We start from the raw sequence: 19,441 nt of genomic DNA, 5'->3' as shown, positions 1-19,441 counted from the left end.
CTATTTGAAAAGTTTCTACCCACACAATTCAATTTCTACCCATCCTCCTCAACTTTTTAACTCATGGGAAAGAGAATATTTGATAGAATATTTAAAAATAATAGTGACAGCAGACCCTTCTGCTCTGGAACTCACGTAGTCTGGCTCCTGATGTGTGGATCTGGGATGGAATACAGAAGGGAACAGTCTGACATAGAGCAGGAGTGAGATAAAGCTCACAGTCACACCCCAAGGATGGTCACACTTGCCAGATTTATTGCACTATCCATATATCAGGTGGATACAAAGCAGCCTGGCACATACCTATGAGGCCAGATGATTCTCCAGGAAAGGGTTATGGGAACCATCAGAGAAAGATAGAGAACTTATCTGTCCCTTGAATAATGTGAGGATAGACTGATCCAAGAAATCCCTGTTCCCTTTCTAAGTTTTAACTGAGACTATTATTTCTAGTAACCTCCAAAATAGAGATCAGATTTCTCAAAAACCTATCGTCACCCACGATAAAAGTGGAAATAAATTCAACTTTTAATTTTTAAAATGATTTTATAAAAGTGACAGCTTTAGATGCTGTAAGAAACAGAGAGTGTCTGAAATGGGAGTGACACTGTGATCTAGTGGGGAAATAAGTCATGCCTTTATTCAAAGTAACATAAGGGAAGGAGTAAGTCACAATATAAGGTGTCAAAAGAAGAAAGGTCACAGAGTTAGCAAATAATGGTAAGGGAAAAAAATCACAAAATTTTGCTGAGCGTAGTGGGGCGTGCTGGTAGTCACAGTAACTTGGGAGGCTGAGGCAGGAGGATCACAAGTTCAAGGCCAGCCTCAGCAACTTAGTGAGTCCGGTTTCAAAATAAAAATTAAAAAGGGCTGGGGTATAGCTCAGCAGTAGAGCATCCTGGGTTCAAACCCCAGTACAACACAGACAGACAGACACACGCACACACACAAACACATGAGAAAATTGCCGCAGTCTGGCCGGGCACAAAACCAGGAGCCACTCAAGCAGGAACAAACTTTATTTTTGAAACTCCCCGCCAATGCCCCTTACGCTCCCGGGGGGAAAAAAATGCCAATTGACCCACGTGATGTTCTCCCCAGCGGGCCACAGGAAATCCCTCCTCCGGAATTCCCTCCTACCGCACTTCCCCAACCAATGGGAACTCTCCAGGGGTCCCTAGCAGGCCGAGGTGGACAGCAGGGGTCTAATATCCATATGAATGCAGATCTTAACATAATCATATCATCTCAATGGCTTGCCGGTGTCACCTTTCAACCAAAAATGCCATGCATCATACTACTTTGCTATGGCTCTTAGCAGAAAATCATAATATTTAAGTTCAGAGAGATCTGAGAAATAAACAGTCACTGGGCTGGGGTGGCCTTAAAATGCCCCACGAAACTTGTGGTGCTCCTGTTGTGCTTAATGGGATTTCAGTGAGAATAGTCTTGGGGTGGCCAAGACTCATGGGGACTTATTCCCATATAACTTTCACTTCATGGCAATACTTGCAGAGCTAAAGTTTCATGAAAAGTAAGGTGGCAACAAGTGTAAAGTTCAACATTCCCCAGGGCAGGAACTTTAAAACTTTACATCCTAGAGTCAGCTGATGCCCCGCTGCTCCTGGGCTCTCCAGCTGGGATGGTGGCACAAAACTGCAAAACTGCTTCCAAATTCTTACCTCATCAAGAAGGGGAGGAAGGGAGGGTCATTGCTCATAAGCCAGGCATTGGTTCATTGAGCACATAATAGTGCGAGGAATTGCCCATCATCTTATCGTTACCTGCTTCAGTGGACATGACGAATGGGTAAGAGATAAAGCTGTTTCAGTACTGCCGCGTGTGTTCCTGCAGCATCATCTTCCTGCTGCCTCTGTAGGAGTAGCTTATAGACTGATGCTAAGAAAACTGCTGAATCTGGAATTGCTTGCCAAGGAAGCAGAGGAAGAATGATGTCGACCCCTGCAAGGACACAGAAGAGCAATGATCCTGCCTGTATCAAGAGAACAGTTGGTGAAGTTGAAGACTCATGGGATTGGACAAAGAAAGATTAAACCCATAAAGAGGGGAAAGACAATGCTGTGTACTTTTTCAGAGCACCTTTGCTCTGAAATCAAGGCAAGTTAACAGAAAGGTATATACTCCCAGTGAAGTGGGAGTCAGGGCCAGTGGTCCTTACAGTTAGAACTAGTATCTGGGGCTGGGGCTGTAGCTCAGCAGCAGAGCGCTTGCCTAGCATGCGTGAGGCACTGGGATCGATCCTCAGCACCACATAAAAATAAATAAAATAAAGGCATTCTGTCCATCTACATCTACAAAAAATTTTTAAAAAATTTAAAAATCTAGTATCTGAACCCTCCATTTCAGAGTTAATAAGTGAAAGAAAAGCATTCTCCATGACCATTTCCTGACTTCCTTGTGTCATTCAAAATAGAAAGCATGAATTTCAAAATCTCAGATAATTTGGTGTTTTATTTTACAAAATTATAGGTACTATTATAATTACCCTTCAAAGATCAGGAAATCTTTATTTCATTTCCTACTTCCTATTATACCTTGGACTTTTAATGTCAATCTTAACTCTATTCCCATCACCCTGTGAATTTATCATATAAATTTTCAAATACTATTATCACATAAGGAAAGAACTCAAAAAAAATTGGGGTGGGTGGGTATGGTGCCAACATCTTTGTTTTTTATTCTCCACTACTCGTCAAAAATGTTTAAATATTTCTACTTGAAGAATAAGGGTTATTAATTTTTTATAATGGGATAAAACCCTGGAATGCTTGACTACTGAGCTGTATTCCCAGCCCTATATATATATTTTTTATTTTGAGACAAAATAAAAGGTCAGCTGAGGCTGGCCTTGAACCTGTGATCTCCAGTCTCAGTTATTTAAATCACTGTGGTTACAAGAGAGCACAATTCTGCCTCCCTGAAGGATTAATAATTAAATGCAAGAATTTCAACTTAATTTATTTTTTGTCAAAGGATAGAATTGAAATTTAGTTTTAAAGATCTAATTGACTTTATTTTGCCGTTTTAGAATCAGGCAATACTTCCTTCCAGAAAATAGAATAAATGTTTCAATGAGCCAAACAGAGAGGTTGGTTTCATACACAGAAAAAGGTATATAATATATTATATATATATATATATATATATATATATATTTAAAGTGGCTTTGTCATTCCAAACTTACTTTCCTTGTAAGGTGGGGGATAGGGAGACAAAACAATAGAAAAATAACCACCTGGTTAACATAAGGTTATCAGTTTTGTGTAAAGATTAAGGTTAAGGTAAAGATAAATTCACTATTATGCTGGTTGAAACTGGTCTGCTTAGAAAATTTGGCTGTTATCTCTCTAATCCTGATATCTAGGAAAGCCAGATAGACAGCTTAGTTTCAGGTTGATGACATAGAACTTCAGCACAAGTGACTCCCTTTTCATGTTTAGCCCTTTCAATTAGGGCCAGTGCAGAACCTAAGTTCAAAAACATGTTCTCTTATGTGAGCAGAGTACGTGCCTGTCATCCCAGTGTCTCTGAGGCTGAGGCAAGAGGATCCACAAGTTCGAAGCCAGCCTGAGTAACCTAGCAAGACCCCTTTTCAAAATAGAAAACAAAAATGTCTGTGGATGTAGTTTGATGATGAGTGCCCTTGGGTTCCATCCTCCCACAGCATTGTAAAAATAAATAAATAATAAAATAACATTTAAAATACTTTTATTTAACACTTCCATTTAAAAATAACAACCAACATCTGGGTGTGGCGGTGCATGCCTGTAATGCCAGCGGCTAGGGAAGCTGAGGCTGGAGGATCGCAAATTTAAAGCCAGCCTCAGCAACTTAGAAATGCCTCAAGCAACTTAGGGAGATCCTGTCTCTAAGTAAAATATCAAAAGGGCTGGGAATGTGGCTCAGTGGTAGAGTGCCCCTGGGTTCAACCAACAAATAAAATCACTTTACTGCATTATCATATCAGTAGTGGAGTTGTTTACTTTGCATTTAAATACCAAGTGGGAGACACACTTCAGGGTGCATTCATTAGGCAGAGGTGACTATGAAGCATAGAGAGGCAGATAACCATACAAATTAATATTGTTTAAGTCACTGTGTAGGACAGTCATGCTTGTGGTTTACATCCTCAAAAGTCCTCAAAAGTCAAAGATTAATGGAAAGCAAAGGATATGGAAATAGTCCCCAGAGAACTTCCTTTATCTACCCTTCCTTTCCCTACCCACCCTCCTGCCCTGTCCTAAGTGAGCTTTATTACCAACCACAATCTTCTCCCATGAAGTGGCCCTGCTAAACGCCATAAAACCCAGACCCTTGTTGTAGCCTGTCAGCACTTTCCCTCTAGAATATGTGCCCCTCCCCGGCTTAATACAGCATAACTGATCCGTCGAGGTCTGTCTCCCTGTCTTTTTCTTTTCATGTTCTCTTTCATTTGCTTTCAAAAAGCACCATGACTCTACAACCACCATTCCAACCAAAGTCAAACTCCTAAACTTAAATAAGTTTTTAAAATATTTTATAAAGTGTTGATTCGTCAATTGTCAATTGACTGCCTTTTATGTGTCACGTGCTGTGACACAGAAGAAGAAAATGCCTAATATTGAAAAATAGCTAAGCCTATAACTAATAAACATTCAATTTCATTAGATGTAATGAAAAGAACCCTGGTCTGAGTAACTAAACTGGGCTCTCTGTGACCTTTGGAAGGTTCTTTAGACTCACCCCTGGGTTTAGTTGTCTTACCTGTTTACTAGATTATATCTAAATTTCATTGCAGTTCTATATGCCATGTTCTTATGAAAGATCAACTTCTCTTTATTTTTACCTCAGTGCAAGTATACGTGGTATGGTTGAATACATTTTTAACATGAATTTAAAAATCGGTAAGTCATTATATTACTAAAGATGCTCTGAATTTCCATTTGGCTCAAATTCTAAACCAGATTGTACCCCCAGTCCTATTAACTTGCCAATAAATACTGATTCAAGGTCGGGGCATGGGTGTGGGAAGGAGTGTGACTGGAACTTGGCTAGATAAGAGACAATTCCCCTAAATGCACAAATTGCTGATAACAAGGCCATTTCACCTGTGTAGACTGAAGGTCAACACAAAGATTCATTGAGTAGGCTGATTTCTGATTACAGGAGCTGGTAGGAATCTTTGCAAAAAATCTGGCGAATGTTGGAAGGCAGGGTGTGGAACTGCCCATGGCCTGAAAAGACACTAAGAGCTTGAGAATAATGACAAAGAGAAACTGAAAGAACTGGAAGGAAGGGCTTTCTCTACTCAAAGGAGGAGGGAGACTTCTTATTCCTGAAGCCAGGTAGCCTTTAGAGGAGGATCAAGCCAGGTGTGGTGGTGCACGAAATTTAGGAGGATCAGATGTAGGTGACGTGCATCCTCAAAGTTAATTTTTATTTAACGCCCCACCCATTTTTATATGCCTACTGTATCCCTGGCACACTTCCAGACAATGGGGATACAAGAAGAGTCCTCATTTGGTGGAATTTACATTCTAGTTGGGGAGACAGATCATACACATTAAGGAAAGACTAGTTGAAATAACTTTGGATGGGAAGAGGGTTCTGTCTGCAAAATATAAAACAGGTCAATATGATAGAAGGTGCTAAAGAGAGTCAGGAGCCATGGCACATTCCTGTAGTCCCAGGACTTAGTTGGGAAGCTGAGGCAGGAGGATTACTTGAGCTCAAGACTAGCCTGAGCAACAGAGTCAAGTAAGTAAATAAGCAAGTAAATAAATAAATAAGGAAGCAAGCAAGCTAGCTAGCTAAAGAGGAGAGAGAATGGGCAGTAATGAGCAAGCTAATGGAGTCTACAAGATCCTCCCTGAGGAAATGACATTTGAGATGAGGTGTGAATATGAGGATCCCTCCTTGCAATGATGTTGGGGAAATGTTTCTTAAGCAAGCAGAATTGGAGATGGGATTTTTCTGGAGTGTTCAAGGAACAGAAGGAAAACTGGAGGGAGTAGAGCCTGGCCTAGGAATAAAAAAGGGACCTTGGAGGAATGTGCAGGGTTTCAATGTTGTTCCAACTGCATGGGGAAGCTGTAGCCTAGTATTGGGTTCCTTGGTTCTTGTCTAATCCAAAGAAAGATTTGCGAGACATGGAATGTAATGCCAAATTCGCGGGATCTCAATAAACCTCCAGGAGCAGAATCCGATGCAATCACACAAGAGTCTTTATTGCAAGCTCGAGCCTGGACTCAACCGTTCCCGACGCAGCGGTCCAGAGGAGTGAGCCCCGACACTTAGTTCAGTGAGGATTTATGGTTTTTTGGGGGGGATCCTCTATGTGTCACAGCATCACACAGCAAATCATTTCACACAGTGGGAAAGTCAAACAACAACTCTTAACATTGATTAGCATATTCATTGGCGGGAACAAGTCGGGTAAGAGTGATTGGTTAGCTCAAGAGGGGGATAGTTTGAACTTATTGGTTAAGCCGAGAGGTATGTACCGTGAGGAACTAGTTGGTTTCCTAACATGTTATCAATCACCGAAACTACTAGGAGGGTCACCTGGCATTTCAGGTATCTCCCCTGTCTCACTCTGATTTGGTTGTTGCTATGGTCTGAATTAGGCCTCAAGCATTTTTTGGTCTTTTCAGGAACTTGCATTTGCTGAGTCAAGGACATCTGATAGGACAAATGACTCAACAGGGTAGCTATGTGCCTAGGAACGTGTTTTCCAAGGACAAGGGTCACCCCACTCCCCCTTTGGACAGGCCCTGCTCTGAGGTACAGGCTGGTTTTTCAAAAATGGAGTCACATCAGTTTCTCAGGGTAAGCATAAAGGGTTTATTAAGGGAAGTAAAAGTGCACTCCAGATGAGAGAAAGTGGCCCAATACAGGTTTTCTACACTGCAGGTTTTAATATTTGGTCTAGAAACCTCCCTCCTCATGTATTTTGTGCTTGGGGCGTGCTTAGCCTTGTCTCGGTGGCTCAGTGCGCCTGTGCTGATTTCACCGAGTTGGAAAATTTCCTGTCGGCACCTAAGTGAAACTTTGCTGTGTTAGTTTTAAAAAACTACTATGGCTGCTCTGTATATTGTTTTCATAAAGCATTTCTTTAATTTAAAAAACTCAGATTTAAAAGTATAAAAGAGTTGCTTGACCTGCAGGTGTGTCTGAATGTCAGGCATCTTTAATAAAGGATTGATCAGGCATGTTTGTTGACTGACCTATAATCCATGCAGTAAAAGCAATTTCCCCAAGAAGGAGTAATAGGCAATAAATAATGCCTGACACCCAGGAGGGAGGAGGGAGTGAGAAAGATAATCAGAGGGGAATAGATACTTCTGGAATGGGAATCTCAGTACCAGGTTCTCCTGATTCCAGGAAGCCTTATAACCTTCGTAAGAGCAAACAAGTTGCAGGTGACGTCCATCACTCAAAGCTGATTTTTATAAAAAAAAAAAAAAAAAGACCTTAAAAAACATAGAAAATTATGGAAAACTGCAAAGGCTGGGCAGCACAGATATAGAATTAAATTTCCCTTAACAAATGAAAAGTATACGATAATGATGGAAAATGGATTTATATTTTATTTAGAAATGGCATAAATCTTTCTTCTTAACTTATTGATCAAGATTTGGAGGAGGGTTATTATTACATTATAGGAAAGTGACAAATGCTAATTTTCCTAGAAAAATGCTAGATTTTCCCAGAAGAATTTCACAAAGATATATATATATATGTGTGTGTGTGTGTGTGTGTGTGTGTTTATTTACATGGAAAACTAAAGAAATATATCTTCAGGTATATTTAGAGAAAAAGGTCTCTAAATCAAATGAAAGTAAAGGTGATAACAAAACTACAAAAGAATGTCCATAATTATATAGGGAACCAAAGAAAACCACAGTTTTTAACATTTTCTGTTTTTTAAAACTACATATTTTTACAACAGCAATTTCACATAGTACATATCATTTTGTTTGTTTTTATCACTTTATTATATATATTTATATTTTTCTTTCTAAACAATAAGCCTAAATTTAGCTAGTAACTAAAATAGCTAGATACAGCATCACATTGAAAATTGATTAATATGCTTTAGAAAAAAGCTGTTTAAATGCTGTTGCATGAACTATGTATGACATTTAAAAAATTTTACATATAGTGTTGAAATTCTAAATTTATAGCAAAACTAGGAAAAAGTGTTTTTCTTTCAAGTTAGATTTTATCTGGCCCTCAAGTTATCCACACATTACACCTGTATAATATTTTCTATGAAATTGGCATCATTCAATGCAGAGTGGGGAATAATGAAGGCATTACAAAACCCAGTGAATGACTCTGATCTCAAAATACTGTATGGGGAGAAAGAAGATACATAATATGCCAAGAAAGCAGGAAACAAATTTAAAGTATCAAATAAGTATGAGACACTACATACAAAAATTCTATAGAATGTTATTCTGTAGAACATTACAAAGAGAAAATGATTCCAAGGAAAAGAGGTTAGTTTCTTTGGCTGAACACATGTGTGTGCCAGATGCTGTGTCAGATATCATGAACACAAACTAGCATGAGGCCAGCCTAGACCTCTGCAGCTGTGCTGTCTGCTAGGATAGCTGCTAGCTATGTTAGTACTTGAAAGTACGGGTTAGTTTATCATCTTAATACAAAACACACTAGGTTTTTGTTTGTTTGTTTGTGTTTGGTTGGTTGGTTGTTGGGTTTTTTTGTTTGTTTTTTGTTCACAGGGATTGAATCCAGGGACACTTAACCACTATTTTGGTCAGCTTTTTCACTGCTGTGACTAAAAGATCTGACCAGAACAATTGTAGAGGAAGAAAAGTGTATTTGAGGGCTCACAGTTTCAGAGGTCTCAATCCATAGATGTGGCTCACGAGGTAGCACGCTCGCCTGGCATGCGTGCGGCCAGGGTTCGATCCTCGGCACCACATACAAACAAAGATGTTGTGTCCGCCGAGAACTAAAAAATAAATATTAAAAAATTCTCTCTCTCTCACTCTCTCTTAAAAAAAAAAAAAGCAGAGAGAGACTCCAATCACCATATACAAATGTATACCCCAAAGTCACACCCCATTCCCACCTCCTCCAGCTACACCCTACCATTTCAGTTACCACTCAGTTGATCCCTATCATAGGATAAATTCACTGAGTTAAGACTCTCACAACCCAATCATTTTTCCTCTGAACATTCTTGCATTGTCTCGGACATGAACTTTTGGGGGATACCTCACACCCAAACTGTAACAACCACTGAGCCACATCTCCAGCCATTTTTATTTTTTATTTTGAGACAGGCTCTCTCTAAGTTGCTAAGGACAATGCTAAGTTACTGAGGTTACCTTTGAATTTGTAATCTTCCTGCCTCCACCCTCCAGAGTTGCTGGGATTACAGGTGTGCCTGGCACACACTAAGTTTAGGTAGTGTGTGTGTGTGTGTGTGTGTGTGTGTGTGTGTGTGTGTATGTATACCTAAAACATTAATTTTTATACTAATATATTCAAAATTGTGTTTTGTGTCTACAACATGATAATATTTTGGACATACTGGTCTAATTATATTGCTAGAATTAATTCCATCTATTTCTTTTTTGTTTGTTCTTTAATGTGACTACTAGAAAACTCAAATATATGGTGTACAATGAATCAAAATGCATCTTCTGTCATGTATAACTAATTAGAACAAACAAAAAATCTTTAAAAATTTTAAAGATAAACATATGGCTCATACTATATTTCTATTGGTTGATACTGCTCTGGGTTTTTAAAATCCAAACAAGAAAACAACAGATTAAAGCTATACAAGATAACCTATATATAGTGCCAAGAGGGTAGGGGACGTAGCTCAGGGATAGAGAACTTGCTTGGCATTCACAAGGCCCTGGATTCAGTTCTTAGCACGGTGTGGGGTAGGGGCAAGAAATGAGAAAGAGAAGCTACAAACTACAAGCTACAAAAGGTAAGTGTTGGCCAATGTCAAGGAACAATGATTGTTAAATGGAAAAATGAAACCTGGAAAAGTGTAGAAATATACAGTGTTTTCTGGGGAATGATTCTATTTAACTTTAGACCACCGGAACTTGCAGGTAATGGTGAACTACACAAGTGGATATGGCCAAGCAGAGTTTTGACCTTGAATCTCAGGAGAAAATTTGGATTAGTGATGAAATTTGGCATTCTTTGAACAAATGATTGAAGTCATAAGATGAAGTTATGGAAAGGTTAGAAAGAAGGAAGAGAAAGCATCTGACTTGTGGAAGAACATTTAGTGGACAAGAAGTAAGGACATTGGGGGCTGGGGATGTGGCTCAAGCGGTAGCGCGCTCGCCTGGCATGCGTGCTGCCTGGGTTCGATCCTCAGCACCACATACCAACAAAGATGTTGTGTCCGCCGAGAACAAAAAAATAAATATTAAAAATTCTCTCTCTCTCTCTCTCTCTCTCTCTCTCCCCTCTCTCACTTTCTCTCTTAAAAAAAAAAAAAAAAGAAGTAAGGACATTGGAGCAGACAGAATGGAGACAGAATGGGGTAAGAAGAACCAAAGCAGGGGCAAGAGAATGATATTGTTTCACTCTTCATTCAGTAAGCATTTATTAAATACCTACTCTATGCCAGGTATTACAAGAACTTATGGAGATAAAACAATAAATACATGGTTTGGAAAATAGATAAGAGGTAGATGACTGGTTAAGGATAGTTGTGGATGAAAGTAGAAAGAAAAATCTACAGATCATTGAGCTTTGCACAAAAGACAAATGACCAAAGCTATAACACTACCAAAACAAGAGCCTAAATTAATCAGACAGGAAACTCTGCTTTAGGCTGTATCTCAACTTTAGCACCATTGACATTTGGATTAGATAACCAATGGAGAGGCTGCCTTGAACATTGAAGGGTATTTATCAGCATTGAGGGCCTTTGCCCTCTAAATGCCAACAGAAATCCACCCCTACCCCAGTCATAATAATCAAAATATCTCTGGATATTGCCAACTGGGAAGATGACAGTTACCTTTAATGAACTGGCCTAAAGTAAAGATTAAGTAAAACTAATATGTATGGTAAAGAATATTAAAAGTCATGCTAGCAGATAATTCCTTTGACTCGAAGTAACTTAATACTGTGGAGTTTATTTATTGCTTATGTAAGGATCAGTTAGTGTGTGGAGTTGGAAGGGGCTGTATTTGTTCAAAAACCCAGAATGAGGAGGAGGAGGAGGAGATGAAGGGGGAGTAGGGGAGAGGAAGAGAAAGAGAAGGAAGAAGAAGAAGAGGAGGAGGAGGGGAGAAGGAGGAGGAGGGAGAGGAGGAGGGGGAGGAGAGAGAGGAGGAGGAGGAGGAGATAGAAACAGAAACCCAGACTCCTTCCATCTTGTGACTCTTTCGTCTTCACTATTTGCCTGTTGTGATTTTCCTGGGTATCAACATACAGCTGGCAGGCAGTGTAAGAGAGAGCATAGAATTACAGAGGTGGCTCCTGTGGACCAAATCTGGAAGAAACTATTACTTTTCTTCACATTCTCCATTAGCCAAAATGGAGTCACATTTCCACAGGGGAGAAAAGAAAGGCTGAGAATTGTCCATCTGTGAGTCTGAGAGGAGGGAAAATGTGTTTCATGAACAATTACCCAGTTACTACCAATAAGCCAATAAGTCACCTTGTATCTCAAATGAAATTTTGTCCTTAATTATCAAATTCAATTGTCAATATATAAATAAAATTAATAAAATTTTAGATGAATCTTTATGTATTTATTGTTATGTAGACAATGTTGCTTTAGAGTCAGAAATATTGAGTTTCAGTTGCTAAAAAGCAAAAAAAAAAAAAAAGAAAGAAAGGAAAAAAAAAGAAAAAAGAAAACACTCATTATGTATTGCTTCATTAGCAACGGGGAGAAATTAGCCATGCTGGCCTTCATGGCAGAATGATTAAGTGTTAAGACTGAAGTCACAATATTGGTTCAGAACTTGAACTCATTGCCAGAATCAACCCAGAAAAATGACCAGGTCTACCCCTTGGACATAGATACAGGTAAAGTTATGTCATACTTATAATGCTGTAGTTGAAACACATGAAAAATCAACCACCAAGAAAATGAAATAGCCTTTTTAAAAATAATCTGAAATAACTCACTCGACTTCTCAAATCACTGACTTATTTGAAAAATAGAATAACAATCAACTTGCTTTATAAATTTGTGCATGATAAGTTTCTAGTCTTATTCTCTTGTTTTTTGACTAGGCTAACATTTGTCATCATGTACTAATAAGCTAGGTGACACACTACCTAGGTTACAAGACTACTTTCTGAATACCCCAGGGAGATGGGACACCTTTGGAGGATAAAGAGTAATGCAATGTCTAGCCCAGCTCAGTACATGTCATGGGAGGGGGTCCTGAAAGACTTGATATCCAGATATCTGTCTCACATGTTAGATCTGGTAGTAAATTCTTCTTTAGAAACTATGATACATGTTATTTGTTAGCTAGGCTATCTGCAAAGGTCTATGTAGGCCTTAACATAGCAAAACCACAAAATTATTCATGGAGAGGTCTGGAGTGGGTCATAAATAGTACCAAATTTCTTCTATTTGATTTGGAGTCAGCCTGGTGTGATAAGTGGCAGCTGGGGCTCATAATAACTAACTCATAGCATTGTTGAAATGTACTAAAAAGACAGCAAATAAAAGACATCTGGTCCCAACTATGCACCAAGAAGGCTGGCTCTGTTTCACTCTCTTCTTCCACCTGAATGCAATTACATTTAAGAGCAGGAAAGAGAGACGGGTAAGTGAGAAATGAAAGACACAGACCATGCAGAGACACACACCAGAGTTTATCTGTCAGGGCTGACAAATAAAGGCCATCTCTCTATGAGAGAGAGAGAGGCAAAACAGGCTGGGCTCTGGGATTTTTTAATAGGGCAGGCTCAGGAATCAGAGCGGAGTGGGTCCTAATGAGGGTGGTTAAGAGTTGGGTTCATAGGAGGGAGTGGTGAGCTTTCTCAGAAATGCCCTTGGGTGGGGAAAGCAGAACTTTTTTTCCTTAAAATGGCGGCTGTCACTTAAGATGGCCGTCCAGATGCTAAGCAAGGACCTTATATCTTTGCCCACATTTGTTTCTATGGTATTCTGAAATGCAAATAAAACCATCTTTAGGAAAATAAAATTGGGAGCTGCTGTTTCTAAGCCATCTCTAGAAGCAGTATGGGGCCCAGGGTAAATCGCCTTGTACATTTCCCCCTCAAAGTAAAACAAACCTGCTCCTGAAAGATCAAGCTGAAGTGAATATCCATGATAGGAAATAAGTGCAGGCTATGAGCGTGTGGCCCAAGTTCTCCTATATGTGTAAAGAGAGTGTGCGTGTGAAGGACTGTGTCAGTGAAGTGTGTTCTGGAGATTAACTTGGGCTATTCAAGTTGTTGTTTCTGTTATATTCCTCTTTACCAGTAGGAGCTACCAAAGGAAGAAGCAAGCCAGACCTGGCCAAGGAAGTATCAAGGGATTCAGCACCCGGGAATTTTTTATGCAGTGATAAAAGGAAAGAAGCACTTAAGGAAAAAATGTGTCTTCATCTTTCCCCCTCTCTACTTCTGTTTTTTTTAGTTTGATTGTGATAGTCAGAGCTGTGGCTACCAGTCTGAAACCACACCATATAGAGGGTAGAGGGGAAAAACAGGCAGAGATGAATTTCTTGATATGACTGAGCTGCTAAAATCACACTGAAGCTCTGTAACTCCAGATTTCTTGTTATAACTTATTCCAATGAGGATACTATTTTTGTGGCGTACATGATGTGAAGTTTCACTGGTAGTGTATATACGAGCATACGAAAGTTATGTTGGATTAATTCTACTGTCTTTCCTATTCCCCTCCACCCTCTCCTCCCTTCATTCCCCCTCTATTCTTCCACTCCCACCCTCCCTTGTTGTGGGTTAGTATCAACATATCAGAGAAAACATTCGGCCTTTGGTTTTTTGGGACTGGCTTGTTTCACTTAGCATAATATTCTCTAGTTCCATCCGCTTACTGGCAAAAAATATAATTTCATTTTTGTTTAAGGCTGAGTAATATTCCATTCTGTATATATACATCACATTTTCTTTATCCATTCATCTATTGAAGGACACCTAGGTTGATTCCATAACCATTCAATCCAGTTATCCCACTCCTTGGTCTATATTCAAAGGACTAAAAATCAGCATACTACAGTGACGCAGGCACATCAGTGTTTATAGCAGCTCAATTCACAATAGTCAAGCTAGGGAATAAAAAGTATCTTGATTTATGAACTTCAAAATAAGTTTTTTCTCAGCCAAGCATTGGGACACAAACCTGTAATCCCAGAAACTTAGGGTGGGGGTGCTGAGACAGGAGGATCACAAGTTCAAGGTTAGCCTCAGGAACTTAGGGAGGTCCTGAACAACTTAGCAAGACCATGTCTCAAAACAAAAACTATAAAGGGCTAGGGATATTGTTCCATAGCAAAATATCACTGGGTTCAATCTCCAATACCAGAAATAAATAAACAAATTTTTTCTCAAAAGGAATCTGAAATTCTCATATGTTCCAATCCATTATTGACTGTGCCTGATAATTTCACACATGGAAAAATATCTGAATCTTAAGTAAAGAGACTGTAAGCAGTCAAGCTAAAACCCTTACAGTGCATGCATATAAATATCTTAGGCCTATATTCAAAAGAGACCAGATAAAGCAAGAATGAGTTCACTACCTGAAACCCCTTTAAATGCTAAAGGAAAGCATGGCTTCAAAGTAAAGAATCCAAATGTTTTAAGTCAAATAACTTTCCAGGTTAGCTGTTGACAACAAGTATAAAAATAAATGAGGCCAAGCATTCAGAAAACAGAAGGAAATGACTTCTAAAAATAGTGTCATTTGCCTTGAACTTTTAATAACATTAACCAAAACAAATTCTAGAATAAAAACCTCAGAAATCAGAAGTGAATATAAAATTTTCCCAGACATCAACTTAAGGAAGGACTCAAGTAAAATCAGTGGAGTCATATTATTTATGTGGAACTACAAGCATCCTAGTCACTGAACAAATAATTGATGGACCCTGTTAACAAATATTCCATAGTGAAGGTAATTACAAAGAAAAGTCATAAAAGTCCTTTGAAACCTTGAGCAAAAGCTATTATGTCCCAAAGAACAACAACAACAAAAAATTCTGAAGAGTACCTTCAGAAAATCAGAAACAAATTAAAGAAGGTATATTTTGGGCAAAAAGATAATATTCTACCTTATCCTGACCCTCTTTCACTTAAGACGAACCATTGTCTTGAAAATGATGTTTTCACTTGTTTATACTCAGTGTCTTTTTACCAATTTAAATACCTAACATATTCTGTTTTTCACTAAACGTGTGCTGAATGAATATATAAAATCCATTGTATTCACTTAAAATAACAAAAATTTATTCTTCCACATTTTGGGACACCAGAAATTCAAAATGAATTCAGCTTGACCAAATCAAGGTGTCAGCAGGGCCACACCCACTGTGGGAGTTGTAGAGGACATTCTGTTCCTTGCTTCTTCCAGCTGCTGGTGACTGTCAGCACTTCTTGGCTTGTGGTCACATGGCTCCCACCTTTAAGACCTACATCTTCAATTCTCTCTTCCCTCTGTCTTCACACTGCCTCTGTGTTTAAAATCTCTCTCTCCTTTCAGAAGGGAGTGTAAGATTGTGTTTAAGATTTGCCCCAATAATCTAGGATAATTCCCATCTCAGGAGCCTTAACTAAATTACATCTGCAAAGAACCACCCTCATTGTTTTTTTAAACCATATAAGACAACATTCACAAGTGCCTGAGATTAGGATCTTGACCCCTGGGGGGAGTTGGAGGGCATTTTCTGGTTTAAGACAAAAAATGTTCTTAAAGAACAATAAAAAGGCAGTTAAAGCCTTTGACTTCCAAGGAAAGCAGAAACTGAACACAACTTTATTAGTTAAAATCAGAGTGGAGCTGGATATGGTGGCCCACACCTATAATCCCAGTCACTTGGTAGGCTGAAGAAGGAGGATCAGGAGTTCAAGACCAGCCTCAACAACTTAGTAAGGGCCAAGCAACTTAGGCAAGGTCTTGTCTCGAAATAAAAAAAATAAAAAGGACTGTGGGGTGTGGTTCAGTGGTTAAGCACTCCTGGGTTCAATCCCCAATACTAAAAAAAAATTTTTAAAAAGTTAGTGTGGTAATGAAGAAAATTCAAACAAAATAGCTAGCACTAATAAATAATAATTGGAAAAGTACTGGCCTTTCTTCTGAAAGAAATAATTACTATCACTTAAGGGGAAGAATAGGTCCATTAGAATGTTTAGGGAGAACTTGATCCAAAGCCTTCTTTGCTAGTGTAATTCACTTGGACTCTGTAGGAAATAAAAGAGCATTCAGTGATATAGTTTCCCTACACCAACATTAATTTTGCTGACTTCTGCAGATGCAAGAGAGAAAACGTTGCCAAGAATTTGGACACTACAAAGGCTGAAAGGAAATGCTGAGTAAATTAAGCACTTCAGGAAGTTTAAAAGTTCTCTTGAAATATGAAACTATTATTTAGTGCACTGTGAAAAAAATATAAAGATAATTTTTAAATTCCTGGAACAACAGAAATCTAGACTATATTATCACTATTATTTTTCTCCTGCTGTTTCTTTATTCCCCTGCTTTCTCCCAATATAATGCACATTAAGGAACGCACTACAAAAGCAGTTCAAAATTATAGGAGTAATAAACTCTTTCCTTTTGTTTTATTTGCTTTTCTGAATATTTTCAAAACATCTACGTGCTGAGAACAAAGCAGAGGTTTACATACATGCCTTTAAGAGTATTTACTAATATTTCTTTTAATGTTCACATTTTAAAATTCGTTCTAAAATTTCTTGCCTAATATATGTTCTTTGAAAAGCCAATATTTATTGAGTCCATAAATATTTGTGGAGTGAACAAATGAATGAATGAATGGTGGCCTAGAGACACTTACCAGGAGAATGGCAAACTGATTCTCTTCAGAGGAATCCAAATGAGTGACAGGAACAAGATTCACATTTATGAACTGAGAAGCCCTGGCATCCATGGAAGATGGATGTGGGAAAGATTTAGACCATCAGTCTGTAGATCCCAGAAAATCCTGCAGGACAATCAGTCTTGGAAACAAAGAAAAGAGAAAACTTATTGTTTCGTTGATTTTTACTTTTTATTGAATAATTTTTCCCTTCATCTTTGAAAATCTTCCTTCTTCCTTTCTCTTGTCTTTATCATCTATCCTTCCTTCACATTCTCCTCCTTTTCATTTTCCCTAGTGTGTATTTGCCCATATTGTGTCAATCATTGGACCAATTCATCATTTACCAACCCACAAAAAATAAGTTGTAGTGTGCCGAGCATTTTCCATCTGAAAACTACTCCTAACAGCTGCAATCACTTCCAGCTCTTAAAGTTTATTTGGTCCACTTAGTTTAAATGGGAATTGAATATTTTCAAACAGTTACTGAATCCTAATAAAAGATGATGAATAAAATACAGGCATTGAAAACATCAAATGGATTAGACAGGATCACAAAGAGCATCGCCAATATGGATTCACAATTCATAGTTAGCAGAGTCATAGAAAATGTCTCCCTGCTTCCATTCTAAGCCTTTAAGTTTGAAAATGTCTGGATCAACCATGGAATTATGTAGAATTTACATGCGTGATAAAAGTGGCCCTATAGCAAGATGGAGAGGAACTGGTTATTATCTTCCCTAAAAAATACAACTAAAATAGTGGCAGATTCTGCTTCTTCCAAGTTGTGAATCCAGCTTGCCACTTTTGTTTGTTGGTTAACCATGGGGTTCACCTCAGATCAACTGAGAGAAATAAAGAACCAGCCAAATAATCACACTATAGTGTCAGTTGTTGACAACACTTCTGCAGATGGTTCTGGTGCTCAGGTGATCCTAAGGCACATCATGTATACAGAAGGCCAGGTAGCCTCAGTACAAATGTACTCCCTGGACTTCACAGCTTTAAGCTGAAGCTTCAAGTGAAAAAATAAAAAGAGAGAGAAAGAGGCACACTCTAGGTGTTTCAGTGTTATGGTGATTCCAACATCACAACATACCTGCTGTGGGAAGGAATTGGTTAAGAAGTACCTCTGCTTCTCAAGACCCGATATGATCTCTTTGCCTCCAAAGTATGTGTTCCTGGAATTTTAACTGATTTTGTTTTATTTATTTATTTTTATTTGTTGTAATTGATTCTATTTTAACTCAACATTTCTGATATACTATGTCCATGAATGCTTTCTATTCTGGATTCTTGGTTCCTTTCCCCTTCTTTTTCTTTTTTAGATTTTTTTAGGTGGTGTTGAAGATTGAACCCAGTGCCTCACATGTGCTAGGTGAACACTCTGCTACTGAGCTACAACTCCAGCCTTCCTTTCCCCTTCTTGTTCATTTGTTTATTCATAAGCCATCCATAAACATTTATTGCGTCAAATGGAGAATGAATATCAGACTTGTATTTTAAATAGAAGATGATAATGTACATTGTCAGAAGCTTTGAGAGCTGTGATCTAGAATCTACAGTGAACAGCCATCACTGGCCTGGACCTAATTAGTGAAAACTGATCAGGAGTAGCCTTTCCAAATTACTTTTATCAGGGTAGGGGTTGGAGCTCAGTCGTAGAACGCTTGCCTAATACAGGCAAGGTCCTGGGTTCAATTCCTCAGCACCACCACCACCACCAACAACAACAACAAAAAACAGAAAGAAAATATTTCAAATTACTTTTATCTGATATAAATTCATTCAACATAACTTTATCCAACATAAACTATTTCATCTGGAAGGGCTTGTGTGATGGTTCATTGGTCTCTTTGTAGGAATAGCTTCTCTCTCTTTCCTCAGTAGCTGCCTTGATGGTCACTGTGGATTGAGCATGGAATGAGGGTTTTCAAGGTCAACAGGATGCTGCCACAGACTCTGCCTTCCAGCGTCAGTGACACGAAGGACAGTAGGTACTGCTGCAATGAGAACAAGTGTTGAATTATAAAAGCTAGGTGAGTTTATGTTTAGTAGATCCTAACCTGTTGACCATAGATAGGTTTAGTGTACGTCCTGGCTCTGCCACCCTCCTGCCCCACCTCCCTGGCTGTGTGTCTTATCTCTATCACATTTAGCAACCTTAGTATGCTGATCCAGTTAGGATGCGGGGCCCCTCACTGAATGCAGTCAGCTTTCACAGACAGGTACTGAGATATCGTGGTTGGAACTAGGCGATAGACTCTAAATTTACACACACACACACACACACACACACACACACACACACACTACTTACATGTATTTAATGTATTTTATTTCTTCTAGCAAAAACTGCATGTAAGTACTGACTCTTTTATGATGGAATTCCAGGC

This window comes from Ictidomys tridecemlineatus, chromosome 9, assembly GCF_052094955.1.
Source record: "Ictidomys tridecemlineatus isolate mIctTri1 chromosome 9, mIctTri1.hap1, whole genome shotgun sequence".
In the NCBI taxonomy this organism is placed as follows: domain Eukaryota; kingdom Metazoa; phylum Chordata; class Mammalia; order Rodentia; family Sciuridae; genus Ictidomys; species Ictidomys tridecemlineatus.
Note: the sequence above shows the minus strand (reverse complement) of the source record.